General features: G+C 37.5%; 1 long non-coding RNA gene and 1 pseudogene across 1 annotated transcript in view; both read right to left on the bottom strand.

Annotated features, from left to right (window-relative positions):
* LOC130541846 (uncharacterized) overlaps window positions 1-3,485 on the bottom strand; it is a 296,885-nt gene extending 293,400 nt beyond the window's left edge. The window contains exon 1 of the long non-coding RNA XR_008956463.1: window positions 3,402-3,485. This is a non-coding gene — a long non-coding RNA (uncharacterized LOC130541846). The remainder of the gene's footprint in view (window positions 1-3,401) is intronic.
* Window positions 3,486-16,818: 13,333 nt separating this feature from the next.
* On the bottom strand, window positions 16,819-23,719 carry LOC113266194 (transgelin-2-like; annotated as a pseudogene).
* Window positions 23,720-24,073: the final 354 nt, after the last annotated feature.

Below are 24,073 nucleotides of genomic sequence, written 5' to 3'. Positions count from 1 at the left end.
TAGCCTCTTCGAAAATGTTTTTTGATGATTTAAGCCCCAGGAGCAATTAAGTATCCTTCTGAGTAATGATGGTAAATATTCACTACATAAAGGAAAGGCCATCACTTATTAAATGGTGAATTGTTCTAGTTTAAAAAGATAAAATAGATCAACTGGCTTCAGCCCACCCATATAAGACAAAGAAAAATAACTGGATAGTTGATTTGTCATGTTTGTGGCAATCTGTCTGAAAATAGACAGTTCAACTAGGCATTTGCCTAGTTCAAATGCCCCTGTGCAAATTTGCAGTGGTACTTCTGAATTTTAAATAATACGATACTATAAGGCCTTGATAAACTAAAATCAGTGTCTTCAAAACCATTTGTGATTAAACTAAATGTTTTATTTTGGTCTATTCTGTATTTCAATACATATTGTTTCTTTAGATGAAATAGGAATTTTTTATTGAGTGGTAGTGCATGAGAAGAATTGAAGTCAAAATCCTGTGCTTGAGTAAACAAATTATTTTGGACTAAGCCTGTATCTCAATAGGATGTAATGTGGAGCTATAAGAACAAAAGACTGCCACTGAATTGTACCACCATAGAAACACATTACACTATATTAAACCACCTTCTGGTGTTATAAAATATAAACTGTAAGTAATGAACTGAGATAAAGCCAGACAAAGAGAAAACAATATTTGTGCAAATCCAAAAGCAGAAGAAATAAACTGCTTAGAATACTTCAGAGATAAAATACCTATTACTTGTAAAAAGCACCTATGATCAGCACACTTATATTTTTTTCTCATGATCAACACATTCACAGTTTTTTAGGAAGACTTTATATATCCTACCCATCTCTAAATATGCTATACATCTTCTTGAAAAGCCCTTCTGGACAAAGTTATTGCTCTAAGAATAAACTTGAAATTCTCCAATATTCAAAAGGAAATTTTCTCCGAATAGTACTATATCCACCTGCTCTCTGTTTGCACCCATACAACTGCAAAGGACAGGTGAAAAACACAAAATCTTACTGATGAGCCTCACTTCAGATTTATGACCATTAAGTCAAGAGGTTCCTCACTGCTGCCCCAAAGCACAGTACTGTTCCTGGACCCTGCACGCTTCCTTCCACTCTCCACTTCCATGTAGACTATGTCATATCTATCTTCACCTGTCCCCTTGAAAACTATTCCCCATGCTTTTTCTCAGCACATGAATATGTTTTCTCTTTATAAGAGAAAAAAAAAAAAAACGGTAGGAAGAAAATGTCCTCAAGTCCCCACCACTGTATCTATCCACCCATGGGCATCTAATGCCCATGTATCTTGCCTTTCCTCCTATTATTATCAATGAAATCTCCTAGCTCTTAGCTATGGCCAGTCTCTCCATTTTTCCTCAATTCACCATCCCTTACCATCCATCTGAGGATGTCTCTTGAGAAATTCTTCCTAATCCTCTAGTAACATCAGTTTTTCCTTTCTATTGGATCATTCTCCTCAGTGTGCAAATATGCTATTATTTCTCCTGTCCTAGAATAATATCCTCAGTTGTATCAACTTTCTCCTATAGTTACCTCTGTACTTTTTTGCTCACTTTTTCAGTAAAATTTTTCAGAAGAGTAAACTATAATTGCTGCTATAATTTTTCTTTTCCAATTCTTTCTTGAACTCACCCCAATTAGGCTTTTGTATATGATGCTGAACATGTCCAAATTTGAGTTCCCAACACTCCTGATATCCCCATTCTCCCCACAGCATATGTTGTATTATAACCTTTTCCATCTCATTCCTCCATTTGCTCTTTCCCAAACACTTGGAGACACATTTTTATTGCTCTCTTTTTCCCCACCCCAGAGACAATCCATTGAAAAATCCTGCCAAATTCTATCTTCAAAATATATTGTAAAAACAGACCAATTCTTATATCTGCATCTCTGTCAGTTTGGTCCAAACTACCATGGTATCTTGCCTGAATGTGTGCCCTATTACTGTTCTCCTTGCTTCTGCTTTTGCCTCATATCAATCCAGTTCTCACACAGTACTTAGAGAATGTCAGTCCTCTGGGGGGGAAAAAAAGGTGCAAAGCTTTCCCTAGTTATTCAGAGTAAAAAGAAATGTTCTTACTATGGCCTATAAAACCCTACTATGGCTTATGAAGTCCCTCTTTACATACTACCTGATCTTCAACCTTCTCATTGCTTTCTCTCTACTCCAGCTATAATGTTTTTCTGTTTCCCCAACATGGCAGACAACCATTTCACAGGCTTCCAATACACACCTTGTCTGAAAGGATCTCCACAGCCTTCTTGCTCACCCTGTATATGCTGTTATCCTACTTAACAAGGTCTTCCCCAACTGCCACATCTAAAATTCAGTTCTGCCACCTCACATCTCCTCTCTCTTTTCCTGTTTTAATTTCTCCTTGGTAGGTATAGCTATCACTATCTATCATACTAAGCAACTATTTATCATTTTATATATATATATATTCATTTTTATCATATATATATATATCCATTTTTATGTATATATACATCATATATATATACACTTTTATCATTATATATATATCCATTTTTATGTATATATACATCATATATATATATATATGGGGATTTGGGTTTGCTTGTAAGTGGATGTGGGTTTACTTGTAAACTGCTTTCTGGGGAAAAAGGCAGCCCCAATTTGTAGCATTTGCTCAATCCCATGGTATCCATGGAGCTGGATTGTGCGTGTATGTTTTCACAACTCTGTGTTCAATGACATGTTGGTAGCCTGAAATTAGTCATGATTAGCATATAATATTTAATATTTGCTGAATAAATGAATTAATTAATAGGCTAGGACAATTCAAATAAAAGTATTCTCTTCCAACTGGGAGGAAACAGAGACATTCAATACAGCAAATGGCACATGACCATAAAATCAAGTGGGTTTTGGACTTATGAAATACAATGGGAAGGAGACTGCTGGGACAGAGATTTTAACTGAAAGACAGACAAACACTTGTGACTAATTTAATTCCTAGCTAGGATCACTTTTCATGATCTTAAAGGTTAACACACAGTGCATCTTCATATCATCTTTCCCACACTGTTGAGTAACAATGTCTTCCAAGAAAGTAGAAAAGTCTCTGAGAAAAATAGATAAGTGTATGAGACCTAAAAAAAAATGTTAAGCTTAGAAGAAAACTTGGAAGTGATAAGGAATATTGAAAGGAATAAATATAGAAAGTAAATAAATAATAAATAAACAATATAAAAGTTATTAGCTTGCCCATGGACATCTGCAGTCCATGTTATTTTGCTATATGTGAGAAGCAAAAAAGAAAGAAAACTGTCATAGTTTCTTGTCAAAGATTCACCATGTCTCTCAAGCACAACATAATACATTTGAAGAATCAGAGAAGTACCTTGTGCAGTGGCTTCATGGATACAATCCACGTAGGAGTCCCTGAAGAACTGTGTTGTTACAGCAAAGGTCTTGGACATCTTTGAAGATCTGTGGAAGGTGAAAAAGAGAGAGGATATGATGAAGGCATATCCTTCATTGAAGGATGAGTTCATTGAAACTCAGTTTCAAATCATGTGAAGGATGATTCGAGAAATTTAAGAGCCATGTAAACCTGCAAGATGTGAACAACTTAATAAAACAATTTCAACTGATAGTGTAACTGCAGTCTTCCCAGTGAATTGGAGACCTAATGCAAAAGTGATTCAATTACACGGCAAATTTGCAATCATAGTGAAATTCAGGTTTTCTTTTGTTTTAAAAGAATGACTTCTCATACATTTATTTCAGAAGATGAGAACTAATGTGGCAGGACCTAATGCCAGATGGGATGAAATTAACCCGAATTATGTTTTTTAAAAAAGCCAGTTTTAAACTTGAGGAAGGTGATTTTCCTATCCCCCAAACCACATGAGTCATATACATTGCAGAGAAGTGGGAAGAATGATAGGCAGTCTCCAGGTCTCTTGCTAAGAAGACCTAGAGATCACAGGAGATTGAGATCATATAATAGAGATCTTTGAAGGCAGAGTGGGTTGAACTTAATTCTGTGGAGACTAAAGAGGCTTAAAAATGTCCCTAACAAAATGACGTGGTAAATTCTGTGCTTTTGGAATATTGTATCTTGTTTAGAACAGACTGAGAATAAAAGAGACTGAAATTGGGAGAAACATAAAACTAATGCATTAGTATAAGAGAAGCAATAAAATCTTGAACTGGTGAGGTAGCAGTGGGTATGGGCAAAGAGTCATATTTGAAAGACATTGTTCATTTGGAATATATACAATTTACAAACTGATTGAATTTAGGAGGTAAAGATTATATGGCATTTTAAAGCCTGAGAGAATGGCAGTATGGTAAACTTAATTTAGCAATCCAAGAAAGAGTCAAGTTTATTCATCCAAGAATATTTATTGAGCTCTTACTATGTACCAGGCACTGAGCTAGACAACAGGGATAAAAACATAAATAAGATATATTCTCTTTCCTTAAGTAGCTTGAAGTTTACTGGTGAATGAATGAAGTAAGATGAAAAGTGAGATCATAAAATGAATTTAAGTGTCCAGGAGATCCCCTAGGAATAAATGTCCAAGAGGCATTAGAAATGTGAAACCAAAATATTTTTGAATTTATTATCCCATTGATTTTAGTAAAATAAAAAGTTTTCCTTCCATATCTGCAGCTGTGCAGTAAGATCACTACTAGCGCAAAGCCTAAGGAATCCAACGTTGTGAATTTTGCATGTGTTATAGAAAAGTTCTTGTTAGAGAAAAAGGAAAATGAAGTTGTTTCAACATAACTAATTATAATAAAGCTATTCTCAGTCCCGATTTAGTCATAAATTTAATTATGGAAGATAAATTTAATTATGGGAGATATGACTGAAAAAGAGAAGTGCAAATGAAGGAAGAAAAATTGTATGCATGACCAAACAAAACGAAACTCCTAGCAGTTTTAACCAGAGTAGCCTGAATTCTGTTCAGAAAAATTGATGATACCTATCTCTGCTTGCTTATCTGATTAATCCAGACTCTACAGAGAAAACGAAATGGGAAAACCTGCCCATTTTCAGGAAGACATGACTGCTGTAGATATCAGAATCCTCACCAGCAAAATGGCAAAGGTCCGTTTGTCACTATGGTGTCAGGATCACATTCCTGCCACTGTAAATAGATCTCTGACTTCAACCTGCCACATATATTAAAGTTGCCATACATACATTATGCCATCATAATGTACATATAGCTTCGAATTTCTAAACTGATGTTGGACTCCCATATACAGTCAAGGGCAAATATTCTCTGTGACTTTGAATAAGGTAATTTCTTGAAACATTAAAAAGCCTTGAATGTGGGAGAAATCAAAGTACTTAAACAGCTTTACACTAGAATGAGGAAAATCTTCTCTTTCACAACATTAAAACTTTTCATTACATCTTTTAGTAAAGCCCCATATTAATTTAAACATGGAAAACTAACTCAAACATCAAAAGTACAAAGCACTAAAGGCAAAAGTTATGATCAACAGGCTGAATTATATAAAGTCCTTTTTAATGTTCATGACTTTCCATGCAATGATTCAGGAAAGGAATCAGGAACTATGAGGTATACCAGCATCACAAATCCATTGTGATAATAACTGCATTGAGTCTGGTTCCACAACCAAAACAGAAAGGGGAAAAAGAATCTCTGGTGTAACTGTATATTCCGTCTTTCCCACCCATTTCTCCTCAGTCACTCAGAATTTGTTACACAAAACAATACTGGAAACCTCTACACTGAAGGAATAGTTGAGAAAACCTTTTTGAAAGATACCACTTGAAAGGAAGGAAGGAAGGAAGGAAGGAAGGAAGGAAGGAAGGACGGACGAAACCGCACTATTTACATATGTATAAATTAGTACCTTGCCCTAAGATAATTTTATTTAGTAATGAAAATCCATAAAATGGGAATCAGGGCTATGGATTGTGATGTTTACTTTGGTATACACATCCCTCAGCATATCATTGCAAGTGAAATGCTATTCATCTTGTCCCACATACACGTTTGTTTCTTGGAAAGGGAGGAATCCTGCTCTGGGGATCTGCTGATTTGGCAAATAACATTAAGGAGGGGACTTCATTGAAATTTTTGTTTAAGGAACAAAAATGTACAAAACATTCCACATATTTGCAAAGTATCTTTAAAAAGCTTCAGTGAGATGTGGCTCCTAGTTTACTCAATAAAGTTTTAAGTATGTATTCATACATAGAATGAATGTATGATATGTTATATACATATTAGATATGTGTTATATACATATTTTTATATATTATATATTTTTATATATTATAAATGTTATATACTATATATATGTGTGTATATATATATATATATATATATATATATATATGAGGAAATTGAGTCAAAGAGTTATATTCCAATAAAACTTAAAGTCCAGTTTGGTAAGAGGCTTTAGGCAAAGCTTAACAGCTCACTGATTTCTTTTTGTTTTTTTAAAGATTTTATTTATTTATTCGACAGAGATAGAGACAGCCAGCGAGAGAGGGAACACAGCAGGGGAAGTGGGAGAGGAAGAAGCAGGCTCATAGCGGAGGAGCCTGATGTGGGGCTCGATCCCATAACGCCGGGATCACGCCCTGAGCCGAAGGCAGATGCTTAACCGCTGTGCCACCCAGGCGCCCCAACAGCTCACTGATTTCTATCATTATAAACAAGTAATGGAATTTTCATGTTATAGTGATGGCAATCTACCTAGACCTGATTTGACCTCTTTCAATTTTCAATTAAAATACCTGTGAAAATTCATAAAAGAGAGAAGTTGAGAACTGCAATTTGGACTGAAGTTACCAAGAGATCATATCCCAAATATCTAGTGAATGATCCCTAAGTGCATCACTAAATGTGCTGAATTTTTAAAATGCACTCTGGAATTGTACATGTTCTATAGTCTCAAATAGATATAGTAAGTAGCTCTAAGGAAGGGAGTGTAAGGCTGTGGCTTACACAACCACCTGATTCTGGCTTCAGGGCCTAGGGAATGTGAGGAATGTAAAGTCAAATAGTCAACCCCTACACCACAGGGTGGGGACAGATAGGAATTGTACCCCTCATTTTCTCTACTCCCTATCTCCTCATGCTGACTTAAAAAAATTTTTTTAACTACTTTTTTTTTTAAATACTCATACTGACAGCACAAATGCCAGCAGCACTAGAGACAAAGTGGTGAGAAGTGGTGTGTTGCACCATGAGAGGGACTGTGGCTCTAGGAACAACAACGAAGTAGAGAAAAATAGGAGGCACTATGTCAAGAGCCCATCAATGAAAGAGAATCAAATATATTCATAAATGGTAAAGGTAGCGTTTCAAATCAAGGGAGAAATGAGTGAAGAGTCAGTACAGGTTATTAAAATATTCAGCTAACCATTAGCAGACAGCCAGGGAAGGAAGGAAGGAGGGAAAGAGAGATGGAGGGAGGAAGGGAAGAGAGGGAAATAGAGGAAGTAAGAATGGACAACTGAATGTCCTTACATTTAGGCTAAATTAAAGTCTAGATGATTTAAAATTTACATATAAAACAAAGGAAATATAGAAATAGAGGAAACTATATAATAGGCAAATAATAATACCTAATACTGCTTGAACCTTGTGCCAGACTCTGTGGCATAATTTAAATATATTGTTTATTTCCTTTAAGTATTCAGGAGCATATTAAAGTAATAATAAATCATGACTTAGTGAAAGATAACACAAAAAACATAAAATAAAAGCTCAAAATTAGGAAATATGCTAATATTATGCATCGTCTTAGTAGATCTTGGAACAATCATATATTAATATCCATAAGTGTTGAAAATTTGGAATTTTGCAAAACTGAATACTCAGTACTATAAGAATGATAAAATATATCTATTTCAATGCAAATTCAGCATTATGCTATATGGAAAAACACTAGAAGAATCTCTACTAAATTCAGGAACAAGACAGGATGAACATTACCACCACTAATATTTATCATTGATTAAGCTTGAAAACATCCAGAAGATTGCACTGGAAACTAACAGTGGGTGCCTCACTTGTTATTTTGGATGGGGAGATGCATCTGCACAGATGGGGATAGGAGTGTGTAATAGATGTATTATTATTTATAAATGTTTGCTACTCCTCCCTGGACTAGGATTATCCCTTCCTACCCTTCCTACCCAATAGGCCTCAGGCTGCATCATAGGATTTGCTTTAGCCCGTTAATTGTGATGGAAGTGATAGGTTTCACTTCCAAGCAGAAGGTTTAAGCACCAATAAATCATTAGTTTAGGGGTGATATTTCTAGTCAGTGGGGGCAAAAAGATGTTCTTTGAAATAAGTGATGATGGAGTGACAAACTACCTCTATAGAAAATGATAATAATTGGATCCATTCCTCACACTAAAAATTACAAATATATCAGAGATATGAGTGTAAAAATTGAATTGATATAAGTATTTAAAATCGTCAATAGCTGAGCTGGAGAGAGCTGAGCTGCCATGTGTCCAGGTGGTAAATTAGGACAAGTCAAAATGAAAGAAACAATCAAGCCTTTATTCACTCATTGAGACATTGTAAGCAGGAGGCAAAACAGGAAAAAAGTACCGGCTTTCCCAATGGTTTATTTTCCCCCTTGCAACTGCAGGGTGAGAGTCAGATGGAAGCACATGGCAGGAAATCTCCAGCTTTTGTATGGACCTGGGGGCCAAGGAGAGACTTGAAGATGGCTAGAAGTGGAACAATACTGAATATTGAGAGATAGTGGAGAAAAACATCTTCAAGGTGCCTGAATAAGGTGGTTTTCATGAAAGAGGTACTTGAGAAAGCCTTGGACAGGCCCTTCCCCCCAGCCAAGGAAGTCTCTAAATGGAGACATTGGGGCTATAAATGCAGATATGTATATATCTGCAATCCAAGAGCATTGGAGGTATGGGGGTGTTGAGTCTTTAACTGCACCTCCCTCCAGACTGTGCACCAAGTCTTGCGTGAGGAGGGCAGCTTTCCAGGTAAAGACAATACTTGCCTTAATTTGGGCCTAAATGATCACACATTAAGTTTTGGGCCTGGAGCAGGACTCCTCAAAATCATGTGTGAATTACTCTATAAACTGGAAGTGAGGAAATGTTTTCCAACCATAATTCAGAAGCAGTATGGATAAAGATGGGTACATTTGATTACATAAAAATAAAACTTTATATCACAAAATATATGGGCAAAATAAAAGGACAGATGGAAAATTGCAAAAACGAATTTGTAATTTATGTTAAAAAGGGTTACTATCTCCAGTGTACACAGTACTTCTAAATGACAAAAATAGACACTCCAAAAAAACCATCAACCCCACAGAAAAATGAGTTAGAAATATGAAGAGACAGTTAAAAATGCAAATGACTCTTACCCATATGACAAGATGCTCAGTATCATTCAAAATAAGACAAATGCAAATTAAAACTACACTGAGATGCCATTTCTCACATATCAGATTGGAAAATCAAAAGTTTAACAACACAGTCTATTGATGAGATTGTGAATAACTAGGCACTGCCATTACTTGCTATTGGTGCTGCAAAATGGTAAAATGCCCATGAAGGGGATATTGGATATATCCAGCAATATTGCATATATATTTACCTTTTGAAGTAGCAATGTCACTTCTATGAGTCTATCTCAAAGTTACACTGACAAAAATACAAAAAGATGCAAACTTATGGCTATTTATAATAGTACTATTTAATACCGGAAGACTGAAATATATATATATCAAACGGGGATGGACTGGGGCACCTGGCTGGCTAGGTTCCAGTCATGATCTCAGGGTCCTGGGACTGAGCCCCTTATTGGGCTTCCTGCTCAGTGGGAGTCTGCTTCTCCCTCTCCCTCTGCCCCCTGTCCCCAGCTTGTGCTCCCCCTCTCTCAAATAAATAAATAAAATCTTAAAAAAAAAAAAAAAAGGAAATGCATTGAGTAAACTCTGGTGTATGCACATATTGGGGTACTATGCAACTTCAAAATGGAATGAGAAATATCTATATATACTAGTATGGGATGCTATTCTGTATACCTTCTTAAATGAACTGCCAAGAGAGGGTCTGGCAGATAGCTCTCAGATATCAGTCCCATCCGATGATTAAAGACAGCCACCTTGCCCAAGGTGGTATTTCTTTTCCAGGTGAAGTTGAAAATAGAAAGGTCTGTCTTCCTTGCTCTAATTCAGAGCATTTCTTTCTTTCTTTTTTTTTAAGATTCTTTAAATTTATTTATTTGACAGAGAGAGACATCCAGTGAGAGAGGGAACACAAGCAGGGGGAGTGGGAGAGGAAGAAGCAGGCTCTCAGTGGAGGAGCCCGATATGGGGCTTGATCCCAGGACTCTGGGATCACACCCTGAGCAGAAGGCAGATGCTTAACGACTGAGCCACCCAGGCACCCCTAATTCAGAGCATTTCTGAAGGGTCACTCCATCTTTACATAATCTGAAGGTCAGCTAAGGTTTCAATTGAAACTGGATCCAGTTAATCTTCTTCCTCTGCAAAGTCCTACTTCTTTCCTTTCCTCTCTAAAGTTATAATAAACCACCTGCACAATAATCTCCATCACAGATTTTGCTTCTCTGGGAATCTACCCTGTGAGCTTAGTGCCAGGAGCTGTTCCAGAGAGCCAAATTTGGATGGGAATTTGAAGCTGGATCACTCCCCACACATGGCAAACTATGAATGGAATATAGATAGCCACTGGCACGACACGGCAATGCAATTGTTAAAATTGTTACTAGTGTGATACTGGAGTGCCATAATGAAAGACGGAGTGCATTAGCTGGTGCAGCATATAAACTATTTAAGAAATATGGGGGAAACCACAACTATAAGAACAGTACAATTGAGTGGTTTTTGCTAAACTTGATCATTCTGAATTAGATTATATATAGCTAAAGTGATTAATCAGCAAATAAAAGCTAAGGGTGAAAGACCAACTGTCTGGGGGCTGTTGTCTCTTGAAACCAGAGGGCAGAGAAAACTAAGGACCCAGCTCAGAACACAATCCTCAGATTCACCAAACCCAAAATATTAAACTCCCAACTAAGGTAGAAGGGCTATGCCTAGGTCAGAACCATAGTGAAGAGAAAAGTGGGACCCTGACACATGGAATGCATATATCTACTTGATGCCCTGAAAATTCTCAAAGTCTACTAGACTTGCTGAGCCTATACAAATGGCCCACATCTCTCTAAAAAAAGATAACAAGTTTCCCTTCCTTAAAAAAAATGCAGAGGCCTCTTCCCCACAAAACATCCCTTGAAATCTGTCCTGACTGAGAACATTCTGGGCCTAGGGAGGAAAAGGAACTGTACATCAAAAGAGCCACCGGACCTAGCCATCATATGCCAGGAGGAGCCAGTGAGACTAGATCCTGAGGGATTCTTATCAAGAGCACCAGAACATAAAGTTGGATAGGAGGAAGCTATCAATGTATCCTCTCCTATGATATAGAATAACTCTCTGTCAAAGGCCTAAAGAGGTATAAACATCTTATTAGGATATCTTCTAGAAGCATGGAAAATGCAATGACTTATACTAAGTGAGGTGGAAATGCCTGAATGCTATATCAGATAGTGGGGAAACATTATTTAAAAGCTAATATAAGTGGGTTTGCTAGAGTGAATATAACATATAGGGCCAGAAAACCCACAATACTTACCCAAATTACAAGAAATATGTTAATGAGAGGGTCACCAGCAATATTTTAAAGTTTAGCATAGTTCTCCTCTGTAGACTAAGGCTAATAAATAGAAGATGACATTAGAGAACAGAGTCAAATAATAGAAATGGTTATGAGAGGATCTCAAAACAATAGTCCAAGCAGCAAGAACAGACAGAAGCTGAATGGGTGCAATAATTATGAGTGGTGAGGTCAGAAAAACAACTAGGGAAGCCTGATAAGCAGAGACTTATGGAAGTGGTCAATACACAACTTCTCTAGGGGAAAATTAGATGGACAGGAAATAAGGATACTACACAATCTGAAACATCAAAAGATTTTGGGCACCTGGGTGGCTCAGCCATTAAGCATCTCCCTTTGGCTCATGTCATGATCCCAGGGTCCTTGGATCGAGCTCCACATTGGGCTCCCTGTTCGGCGGGAAGCCTGCTTCTCCCTCTCACACTCTCTTTGCTTGTGTTCCCTCTCTCACTGTCTCTCTCTGTCAAATAAATAAAATCTTAAAAAAAAAATCAAAAGATTTTAAGGATAACCAGAATTCTGAGGATAGTTGCCCCAGTAAAGAGTCATGGCCTCTTATTAGTTTTTGGAAGTCAGAACTTAATGACTGAAAGGTAAGATGGGATCCTGAGCAGGGAGGACCCTGAAACACCATGACAAGTATAAATGGTCATAAATATCGCAATCTCTTTCTAAAGGAAACTATAGCCATTTAATTTGGTAACTATACACTGGGGAAAGAGGAATATTTAAACATTTCAAAAACTATTAGAACAATAGTCCTCATGTCAAAAAATGAATGATTATGGAAATGCAAATTCAAAGAAAAATGAAATATCACTGTACACCTATCAGAGTAGCTAAAATAAAAAATAGTGACATCATATACTGACAAGGATGTGAAGAAACTGGACTATAAAATGATACAACCATTCTGGGAATATTCTGGCAGTTTCTTAAAACACTAAACATACAACTGCCATATGACTCATAATTGTTCTTGAGCATTTGCCACAAAGAAATGAAAGCTTACGCTCACAGAAAAATCTATATGAATGCTCATAGCACCTTTATTCATAATATGCAAAACTTGGAAACAATCCAGATATCCTTCAACACACTTCAATAAACTGTGGTATATCCATGCCACGGAATACTATTCAGCAATTAAAAAAAGAACAAATCCGTGATACATACAACAATCTGAATAAATCTCCAGGGAATCAAAGAGAGTGAAAAAAGCCAATACCAAATGGTTTCATACTATATATTTCCACTTATACATCACAATTGAAATGACAAAATTTTAGAAATGGAGAACAGATTAGAGGTTGCCAGGACTTAAGGACCAAATGGGGTGAAAGTGGATGTGACTGTAGGATGGCAACGTGAGAGACCTTTGTGACGATAAAATGTTTGTATCTTGAGAAAATGAACGTTAATACCCTGGTTGTTATATTTACTATATATTTTGCAAGAAGTTACCATTGAGGGGCACCTGGGGGGCTCAGTCAGTTAAGTGTCTGACTCTTGGTTTTGACTCAGGTCATGATCTCAGGGTCCTGAGACTGAGCCCCATATCAGGCTCAGCACTCAGTGCAGGGTCTGCTTGTCTCTCTCCCTCTGCTCCTCCCCCTGTTCTCTCTCTCTGTCTCTCATAAATAAATAAAATCTTTTAAAAAAGAGTTACCATTGAGAGAAACTGTGTAAAATGTACACAGAATATCTCTGTATCATTTTTTACAACTATATATGAATTATCCCAAAATAAATTTTATTTAAAAAAAGCTTCATGCTGTGATGCCTCCTTACAGACCCTGTGGAATTCAAAGCATAATTGGTGGAAAAAACATGGTGTGAAGTTTATGACTAGACCCAATGGGAGGCTCATATCTCAGATTATGAGGTTCCTAGAGCAAGACAGTGCTATATGAAGTAGAGAATTACAGACTTTTTGAAAAACACCTTCTGGTGTACTACTAGGATCTGGTAGGGAGTGCCTGATTATGGAACACCAAATGACTATGCAGGCAATCTTGATATATTCATCCATGGCAATACTGCTTAACAATTAAAAAAAAAAAGATTTACCCACGTACGATATGGATGAATCTTAAAACTCTATACTGAGTGAAAGAAGAAAGACACAAAGAATACTATGTATTGTAAAATTCCATTTATATGAATTTCTAGTACTAAAAAAAATGAACGTATAGCGTTAAAAATGAGGTTAATATTTGAGATTGAGGGAGGAGCTGACTAATTCCAAAGGAGCAGAAGGAAGTTTTCTAGGATGATAGAAATGTGCTATATCTTGATTTACCACAAGCCCTATCAAAATACCAATAGCGTTTTTGATAGAACTAGAAAAAATAATCCCAAAATTTGTATGGAACCACAAAAGACCCCAAACAGCAAAATCAATCTTGAAAAAGAAGAACAAAACTGGAGGTATCACAATCCCAGATTGCAAGATAAACCACAAAGCTTTAGTAATCAAAACACTGTGGAACTGGCACAAAAGTGGACATGGGACACAAGAGAGAGCCCAGAAATAAACCCATAATTAAATAGCCAATTAACCTACAACAAAGGAGGCAGGAATATACAATGGGAAAAGATGGTATCTTCAACAAATGGTGTTGGGAAAACTGGACAGTTATATGCAAAAGAATGAAACTGGACCACTTTCATACACCATACACAGAAATAACTCAAAATGGATTAAGAACCTAAATATGAGATCTGAAATTATAAAAACCCCAGAAGAGAGCATAAACAGTAATTTCTCTGCATGGGCTATAGCAACATTTTTCTAGATATGTTTCCTGAGGCAAAGGAAATAAAAGCAAAAATAAACTATTGGGAGTACAACAGAATTAAAGTTTTTGCACAGCAAAGGAAAATATGAACAGAACAAAAAGACAACCTACTGAATGGGAGAAGATATTTGTAAATGATATATCCAATAAGGGGTAGTATCCAAAATATACAAATAATATACAAATAATCCAATTAACATGGGCAAAAGACATGAACAGATATTTCTCCAAAGAAGTCATACAGATGGTCAAAAGACACATGAAAATATGCTCAACATTATTCATCATCAGAGAAATGCAAACCCAAACCACAATGAGATATCATCTCACACCTGTCAGAAAGGCTAACATCAAAAACACAAGGAACAACATGTGTTGCAAAGATACGGAAAAAAAGGAACCCTTGTGCACTGCTGGTGGGAATGCAAAATGATAGAGTCACTGTGGAAAACAGTAAGGAGGTTCCTCAAAAATTTAAAAATAGAATTACCATATGATCCAGAAGTTCTACTACTGGGTATTTACCCGAAGAATACAAAAACACTAATTTGACTAGAAACATACACCCCTATGTTTATTGCAGCATTATTTACAATAGCCAAAATATGGAAGCAACCCACCTGTCCATCCACAGATGAATGAATAAAGAGCCCGCGCGTGTGCGCACACACACGCACAATGGACTATGACTCAGCTATAAAATGTAACGAAATCTTGCCATTTGCAACAACATGGATGGACCTAGAGAATATAGTGCTAAATGAAGTCAGTCAGAGGAAGACAAGTACCATACGATTTCACTCATATATGGAACTTAAGAAACAAAACAAGTGAACAAAGAAAAAAAAGAGACCAAAAAAAAACCAAAAACAAAAAACCAGACTTTTAAATATAGGGAAAAACTGGTAGTTACCAGAGGTAGGTTGGGAGATGGGTGAAATAGATAAAGGGGATTGAGTACATCTATTGTGATGAGCACTAAGTAATGTATAGAATTGTTGAATTGAAGACGGAAACTGCCCAGAGCAAGCCCAGGCCAGGAGGCCCCAGAAGTTGGAAAGTTACTAACAATGAGCTAGAGATAACCAGAAGCCCTACTGGGAGCGAGAGATAACCAGCCGTTTCTTCTTCTGTAAACAGGCTTCCAGCCACAGGCTCCCTGCACTACTGTTCCCGCCTAAAGCAGCCTCCACCCCCCAGTTCAAACCCACCTACCAGAGGTCAGCATAGGCCTTGGAGCCTGGCTGCTTGAAGCCCCTATAAAAAACCTGTAACCCTGTTGCCTGGGGCCCAGAATTTGGAGCACGAGCTCATCTGGGTCCAAGGCGTAAAATAAATCTGAGTTCTCCTACTTCTTTGTGTGTTACTTGGTCTCTTGCTGGTCTGATTCTTATTTTTCCCAACAGAATCACTATGTTGTACACCTGAAACTAATATAACACTGTACGTTTAAGAATAAATAAATAAGTAAAAGAAAAACTGTATATGAGTGGAAAATAAAAAAGGAATGCACTGTATCTTGCCAGGGGTAGTTGGTACATGGATTTTTACAATTGTCCAAGTTCGTCAAACTGAGTAAGTAAAATGTGAGCATAATCTTGCATACAAATAATATCTCAATAAGTTTGATTTTAAAAATTGTTTTCAAAAATGACCTACTAACCAACTTGAACAAGCTCCCACTAGCAAAAGATAGGAGAATTTGAGACCTTCCAAGAAGGTGGAAGAATAGGGGATCTTAGTTTTGTCTGGTCCCTGGAAATAGCTAGATAGTTATCAAATCATTCTGAATACCTGCAAAATCAGCCGGAGATCTGAGAAAATAATTGCTACTATTTTACAGTTAGAAAAGTGACCACTTTTTGCAACGTAGGAGATAGAGAGATGTGAGTCTGAGGGGATACATCAGAAGATAAACCAGAGGGGTAGAGAGCCTTCGTAAACCGGCTACTGGAAAGTGTTACAAACAGCAGAGTGCAAAATCGGAACTTTCAGAAGTTTACCTGAAAGGTGTTCAGGAGGCAGAATCCCAGGTGGGACAGCATGGTCTCAGGATCCCTGGGGTCACATAAAGAACCGGGGTGCCTGAATGCGTCAGAGTTCCCAGGCATTGGAGCTGGAAAGCTGGTTGCAAACAGCGAGACCAGGTGCTTCTTTCTGCTGCGTGTTGCCATAAACCGGAAACCCCTGCTTGGTCAGGGGAAAGCTCTCTGAGCAGAGGCCCAGGAAAAGGCAGAACTGCAGTGAGACCTCCTTCCCTACCTGAGAGGATCAGCCCGGGTATACGCCACAAGAGTCCGTAAAGTTTGGAGACTCATAACGGGGGTCTCGTGCCTGAGATAAAAGTGCGGGGTCACAGATTGGGTGAACATAGAGTTCAGTCCAAAACAAGAGAGACAAGAGCAACTGACTGCTTTTCTGTGAGGGGTCAGTGAAGAGTGGGGGACGTGATCTCCTAGCTCCTGGGATAGAGATTGGGGCGCCGCCATTTTCAGCCCCCGCCCCCTCCAAATCCGGAGCTGCTTACGCTTAGCCCAGTGCCCTGGTGAGGGCGGTGCAATTCCTCCCCAGCAAAGACACCAGAGAATTAGTGAAACAGGCCCCTCCCCTAGAAGACCCCAGGAACTTGGGCAACTACCAAGTTTACCAATCATACAAAACTATAAAACTCCAGCTTTTGGGGAAAGAAGCATTCGTGGTTTTTTTCTTATTTTTCTTTAATCCTTCAGTTTTATATTTTATTATCCTTTTCAGCTGTTTTCTTACTTTATCAAATTTTTTTTAAAGTCTTTTTAAATTTTCTTTTTTTTTCACTTACCGTTTATATAATGTTTTTTTTCCATTTTTGGCTTCCTTTCATTGTATTCAACTTTATTTTTGTATATATGTAAGTTTTTCTTTCTGACCTATTTTGGGATCTAGTTTAACAAGCACACCAAAATACACCCAGGATCTAGTTTATTGTTCTGTTCTGATCACTTACTTGTTTGATTTTTATTTCCATTTTACTCCCATACTTTCCCTTTTCTTTTCTGTTTGGTTTCTGTTCTCTTCTGACTGTGTAGTGTGTATTTTTCTGGTATAGTCATTATTCTTTAGTCCTTCAGTTTTATATTTTGTTATCCTTTTCAATTCTTTTCTTTTCTTTTTTGGGAGGGGTTTAAAGAAGGGACTGTATTAGTAAGAACTTGGGGAGAGCCTGCCATCCAGTACCCCCAGAGGAGGCAGGCCAGGCCCCCACCCCTGGCTGAGGGAAGTCTGAAAGCCCCAGGGGCTCCCAGGGAACGTCACTGCTAAAAAAATATATATATATATTAACCATTTATGGGAGGGCAGGAACAGGGCTGGGGTAGGATCAGAGGATCTGGTGGTCAGGCTGGCCTGGGATGACCTGCGGTTCGTGCCCATCTGCAACCCAATGATGTTCTTGCCCTCTTGCAGCTGGTTGTCCGAGAAGTTCTGAGGGTTCTCCTTGGACTTCTTAGGAAACCAGTTGGGATCCCCAGAAAAAAGCCCATCCTCCTGGGCCACTGCCAGTCCACCCAGGTTCATCAGCATCTGCTGCATACATGGCATGTTCTTTCCTTCCCAGAGGTCCACAGTTTGGAAGATGTCAGTGGGTGTTGAGGCCATAGTGCTAGGCCTCCTGAGGGAACAGAGATCTTCTCCAGCTGCTTGAAGGCCATAGTGGAGGCCTGGATCTTCTTCACTGAGGCTTGTCCCTTGGGGCACAGCCCGTTGATGAGCTCACACAGCACTGTGCCATCCTTAAGCCAAATCTGGAAGTTCTCCTGCCCAGGCTGGGGCGGGCCCACATGCTTGTGGCACTGGGTGGTGACTCACCGGATCAGGATCTGCTCCAGGTCTGCGTCCTACTGTTTCTCAATCTTCTGCTGTACCTTCTATCTCAGGCCATCGGCAGGTCCCCTATCGGCCATTCCAAAAGGCAGTGGTGGCTGTGGGGCACATTGGTAGCTGGGGCAGCACAATCCTGGCAGGGACTGCTGATGGAGTCCAATTATTTTCTTGTCTTATCAATTATTTTTTAAGTCTTTTTAAATTTTCATTTTTACACTTGCAGTTTATATATATATTTCATTTTTGGCTCCCTTTCATTGTATTCAACTACATTTTTGTATATATATGTAAGGTTTTCTTTCTTGCCTATTTTGGGATCTAGTTTCTTCTAACAAAAAGACCAAAATACACCCAGGATCTAGATTATTGTTCTGTTCTGTTCAACTTCTTGTCTGATTTTATTCTCCTTTTTTTTTTTTTCCTTTTCTTATCTGATTGATTTCTGTTCTCTTCTGATTAGTGTGGTGTATATTTTTCTGGCATAATTATTATTCTTTAGTCCTTCAATTTTATATTATATATTCCTTTTCAATTATTTTCTTATCAATTATTTTTTAAGTTTTTTAAAATTCCATTTTTATACCTTTACACTTTTAAATTGCTTTTTAAACTTCATTTTACACTTATACATTTTTGTGTGTATATATATATATATACATATATATATATATATATATATATATATATATATGAGGTTTTCTTTCTTGTCTATTTTGGGATCTAGTTTCTTCTAACAAACAGACCAAAATACACTCAGGATCCAGTTTATTGTTCTGTTATGTTCTGTTTCTTGCTCGATTTTATTCTCAGTTTTTTTCTTTTTCTTTTCTTTTTGGTTTCTGTTCTCTTCTGATTTGTGTAGTGTATATTTTTCTGGTGGTGTTGTTGCTATATTTGTATTTTACCTGACTTCATCTATTCTTTTCTGGACATAATGACAAGATGGAAGAACTCACCCCAAAAAGAAGAATAAGAAGCAGAACTTACAGCCAAGGATCTAATGAACATGGATATAAGTAAGATGTCAGAACTAGAATTCAAAACAACAATTATAAAGATATTGGCTGGGCTTGAAAAAACCATAGAAGACACTAAAGAATCCCTTACTGGAGAAATAAAAGAACCAAAGTCTAAATCAGGTTGAAATAAAAAATGTTATTTCTGAGATGCAATAAAAAAGGGAGGTTCTAACTGCTAGGATAAACAAGGCAGAATAGAGAGTCAGTGATATAGAAGACAATATGATGGAAAATAAGGAATCTGAGAAAAAGGTAAATAACCACTGGATCATGGGGGAAAGATTCGAGAGATCAGTGATATCATAAAGCAAAACAATATTAGAATAATTGGGGTCCCAAAGGAAGAGGAAAGATAGAGAGGGACAGAAGGATTATTTGAACAAATTATAGCTGAGAATTCCCTAATCTGGGGAAGGAAACAGGCATTCAAGTTCAGAGGCACAGAGAACCCCCTTCAAAATCAATAAAAATAGGTCAACATCTAGACAAGTAATAGTCAAGCTTGCAAATTTCAGAGATAAAGAGAACATTCTGAAAGTGGCTTAGGAAAAGAGGTCCTTAACCTACAGGGTTAAACATAAGGCTTGCAGTAGACCTGTCCACAGAGACCTGGCAGGCCAGAAATGAATGGTGTGATATATTCAGGGTGCTATATTAGAAAAATATGCAGCCAAGAATACTTTACACAGCAAGTCTGCCATTCAGAATAGAAGGAGAGATAAAGCTTCCAGGACAAATAGAAACTAAAGAAATTGTGATCACTAAGCCAGCCCTGCAAGAAATAAAGGGGATCCTTTAAGTGAAGAGAGAGTCCAAAAGTAACAAAGACCAGAAAGGAACAGAGACAATCTAAGAAACAGTGACTTTATAGTTAAGACAATGTCACACAAGGGAAACAAAAGCAAAAATGAACTATTGGGACTTCGTCAAGATAAAAAGCTTTTGCACAGCAAAGGAAACAGTAGACAAAACCAAAGGACAACCTACAGAATGGGAGAAGATATTTGCAAATGTCTTATCAGATAAAGGATTAATATCCACGATCTATTAAGAACTTACAAATTCAGCATCTAAAAAACAAATAATCCCATCAAAAAATGTGCAGAAGACATGAATAGACATTTCCCCAAAGAAGACATACAAATGGTCAACAGATACATCATTTGGCATCAGGGAAATACAAATCAAACCCATGATGAGATGCCACCTTACACCACTCAGAATGGCTAAAATTAACAAGTCAGGAAACAATAGCTGTTGGCGAGGATGTGGAGAAAGGGGAACCCTCTTAAACTATTGGTGGCAATGAAAGCTGCTACAGCCACTCTGGAAAATAGTATGGAGGTTCCTCAAAAAGCTAAAAATAGACCCTACCCTATGACCCAGCAATTACACTACTAGGTATTTACCCAAAGGATACAAATGTAGTCATCCAAAGGGGCACCTGCACCCCAGTGCTTATAGCAGCAATGTCCAAAAAAGTCAAACTGTGGAAAGAGCTGAGATATCCATCAACAGATGAATAGATAAAGAAGAGGTGGTATATGCATATACAATGGATTATTACTAAGCCATCAAAAAAAATGAAATCTTATCATTTGCAAGGATGTGAATGGAACAGAGAGCATTATGCTATGTGAAATAAGTCAATCAGAGAAAGATAATTATCATGTGATTTCACTCATATGTGAATTTAAGAAACAAAACAGAGGATCAAGGGGAAATGAGGGAAAAATAAAATCAGATGAAATCAGAAAGGGAGACAAACCATAAGAGACTCAACTATAGGAAAGAAACAGAGTTGCTGGAGGGGAGTTGGGGAGGTAGATGGGGCATTAAGGAAGGCACGTGATGTAATTAGCATTGGGCTTTATATGCAACTGATGAATCACTGAATTATACCTGTGAAACTAATAATATACTAAATGTTAATTAAATTTAAATTAAATAATATTTTTTAAAAAGGTAGGAGAATTTGGGCCTCAATACCCATCCTTAGGAGTTTAGCCCCTCTGCACCTCCCACTCACTTGCCCTGTATCTTCAGGGAGGGTCAATAAATTGAAATTCAATAAATTGAATTTCTCCTGGATATATCTGCTGTATCAGTAACTGAAATGAGGGCTGAATTAAGCCTGTAAGATGCACAGACATCATGAGCACTTTGTACATCATCAATGTATGCTGATATCATAACATCACACATAAAGTATTCCTCCCCCAAATTTTAACTGAATAGGATTAAATCTTTAAGTTGAGAACTAATGTCTAGGTATAATTATCAATTTTAGGGCCTAGCTGGCAACAGCACACATGTTAAGTAACCCAATGGGATATAATCACCAATTCCCAGTATGATAAATTCCACAGTCCAAATAATTAATTTCTTCAACAAATAATTTTCTGTGTGAAAGAGAGAGAGATTTATAACAGATAAACAGAAAATTAGGAGTCATCAAACAATTGCAGTGCATGGTGGTCTCCATGCACTTCACTGAACTCCAACTGCAGGGAACAACCTGACTGATATCCCCAGCTCTGGGCTCTGGCATTTATCACTTCATTTGTCTTAAGACTATGCCTCCCATAAGCTATTCCCAGCCAGTGACTAACTGTGGCATGGATATTAAGAGATGCTCATTCCTGGTAGTCTTGGGACCCTTCAATGAACTACTTTGGCTTGGGGACCTCCATACATCTTGTCAAACTTCCTTAGAACTGCACTGCGGTCTGGGACTCTTCTACCCAATCTTCCCCACTTTTCTCTTTCCCTCCACAGCAGTCAGAACTGCATTGCAATCTGGTGGTGCTCTGAGACAGTCCTGGTTTCTTTCCTATTTTCTCTCACTGGCATTTACTCAAATAAATCTCATGCATATCTAATCTCAAACCAATACAACATAGATCTTAATGCCAGTTCAAACAGCAAACTATACAAAAGTCAGCAAACTGTAGCTCGTAGGTCAAATCTAGCCTGTGACCTGTTTTTACAGTCGCTTTTATACTTTTAAATGTTTTTAACAGTAAACAAAATAATATATACAATGAAAACTGTATGTGGCCAACGAACCCTGAAATGTTTATTTTCTTTTTTTTAAATTTTTTTTAAAAGATTTTATTTATTTATTTGACAGAGAGAGACAGCCAGCAAGAGAGGGAACACAAGCAGGGGGAGTGGGAGAGGAAGAAGCAGGCTCCTAGCGGAGAAGCCTGATGTGGGGCTCGATCCCAGAACGCTGGGATCACACCCTGAGCTGAAGGCAGACGCTTAATGACTGCACCACCCAGGCGCCCCTGAAATGTTTATTTTCTGGTCCTTTACATAAAAAAAGTTTGCTGACTCCTGAACTAGAGAAAGGAAGGAAGAGAGGGAAGGATGGAGGAAATGGGGGGGGGGAGCTTTTTTCCAGGCATTTGGTGAAATTTTAATTGACTACATAGTTGATGATATATAGAGATTTTTGTTTATTTTTTAAGTATAATATTAGTATTGTGGCTGTTTTTTAAAGTTCTTAATTTTTTAGAGATGTAAACCCATTATCAGATAAAATAATATAATATCTGGGATTTACTTCAAAAATGCATATGACTGGAGACGGCAGAAGTGTAGATATAACAAGATTGGCCACGAGTTGCTAAGTCTCGGGAACAAAAGGCACAGCATAAGGAATATAGCCCAATGATACTATAACAGGGTTATATGGTGACAGATGGTAGCTATACTTGTAGTAAGCATAGCATAATGTACAAACTTGTGGAATCACTACGCAGTACACCTGACACCAAAGTAACATTTTGTTTCAACTACACTCAAAAATTTTTAAAAAAGATTGGTCATTAGTTGATAATTGTTGATAGTGGGTGATAGGTACATGACAGTTCCTTATACTATTCTCCCTATTAATGTATACTTTTGAAATACTCTATGAGAAAATGATTACAAATGTATTAAATAAATTGAGGAGAAATAAAAAATAAGGAAGAATTTTTAATACTAAAATACTATTTAAAACACAATAAGAAAATATTTGACATTACTAATTGCTGTGGGTTAAATTTTATCCCCACAAAAATCATATGTTATGAAACCCCAGTATTTCATAATGTGAACTTATTTGGATATAGGGTTATTGCAAATGTAATTAGTTAAATTGATGCCAAAGCTGGGTAGGCTGGACCCCTAATTGAATATGACTAGTGTCCTAACAAGTAGAATGCCACAGGAAGAGGAGATAAGCATAGAGGAAAGATGACATGAAGAGACTCAGGGAGAAGGCAGCCATCTACAAGTCAAGGAGAGAGACCTGGGACAGATGCTTCCCTCATGGCCCTCAGAAGGAACCAGCCCCATTGATTCCGATTTCTAACCTACCAGAACTGTGAGGCAAACAATTCTATTGTTTAAACCACCCAGTTTGTGCTACTTTGTTATGGCAGCCTCTGCAAACTAATACAGTGATGAAATGCACAATTTCCCAGAAAAAAATTAAATGGCCAAAATCAATTTTTAAAAGGAGAGCCAGATGGCTAAACAACTATGGATAAAATTGGGGGGTGGGGAGGATTTCCTCCCCAAAAGCCTATAATTTTAGGGATAGATTTCCTTGCATGTCCAAATTTCCACAGAACCACAATTC

The sequence above is a fragment of the Ursus arctos genome, unplaced genomic scaffold (assembly GCF_023065955.2).
Source record: "Ursus arctos isolate Adak ecotype North America unplaced genomic scaffold, UrsArc2.0 scaffold_3, whole genome shotgun sequence".
NCBI classification, from domain to species: Eukaryota; Metazoa; Chordata; class Mammalia; order Carnivora; family Ursidae; genus Ursus; species Ursus arctos.
The sequence above is the reverse complement of the archived record's forward strand: the minus strand, read 5'-3'. Positions and strand labels throughout refer to the sequence as shown.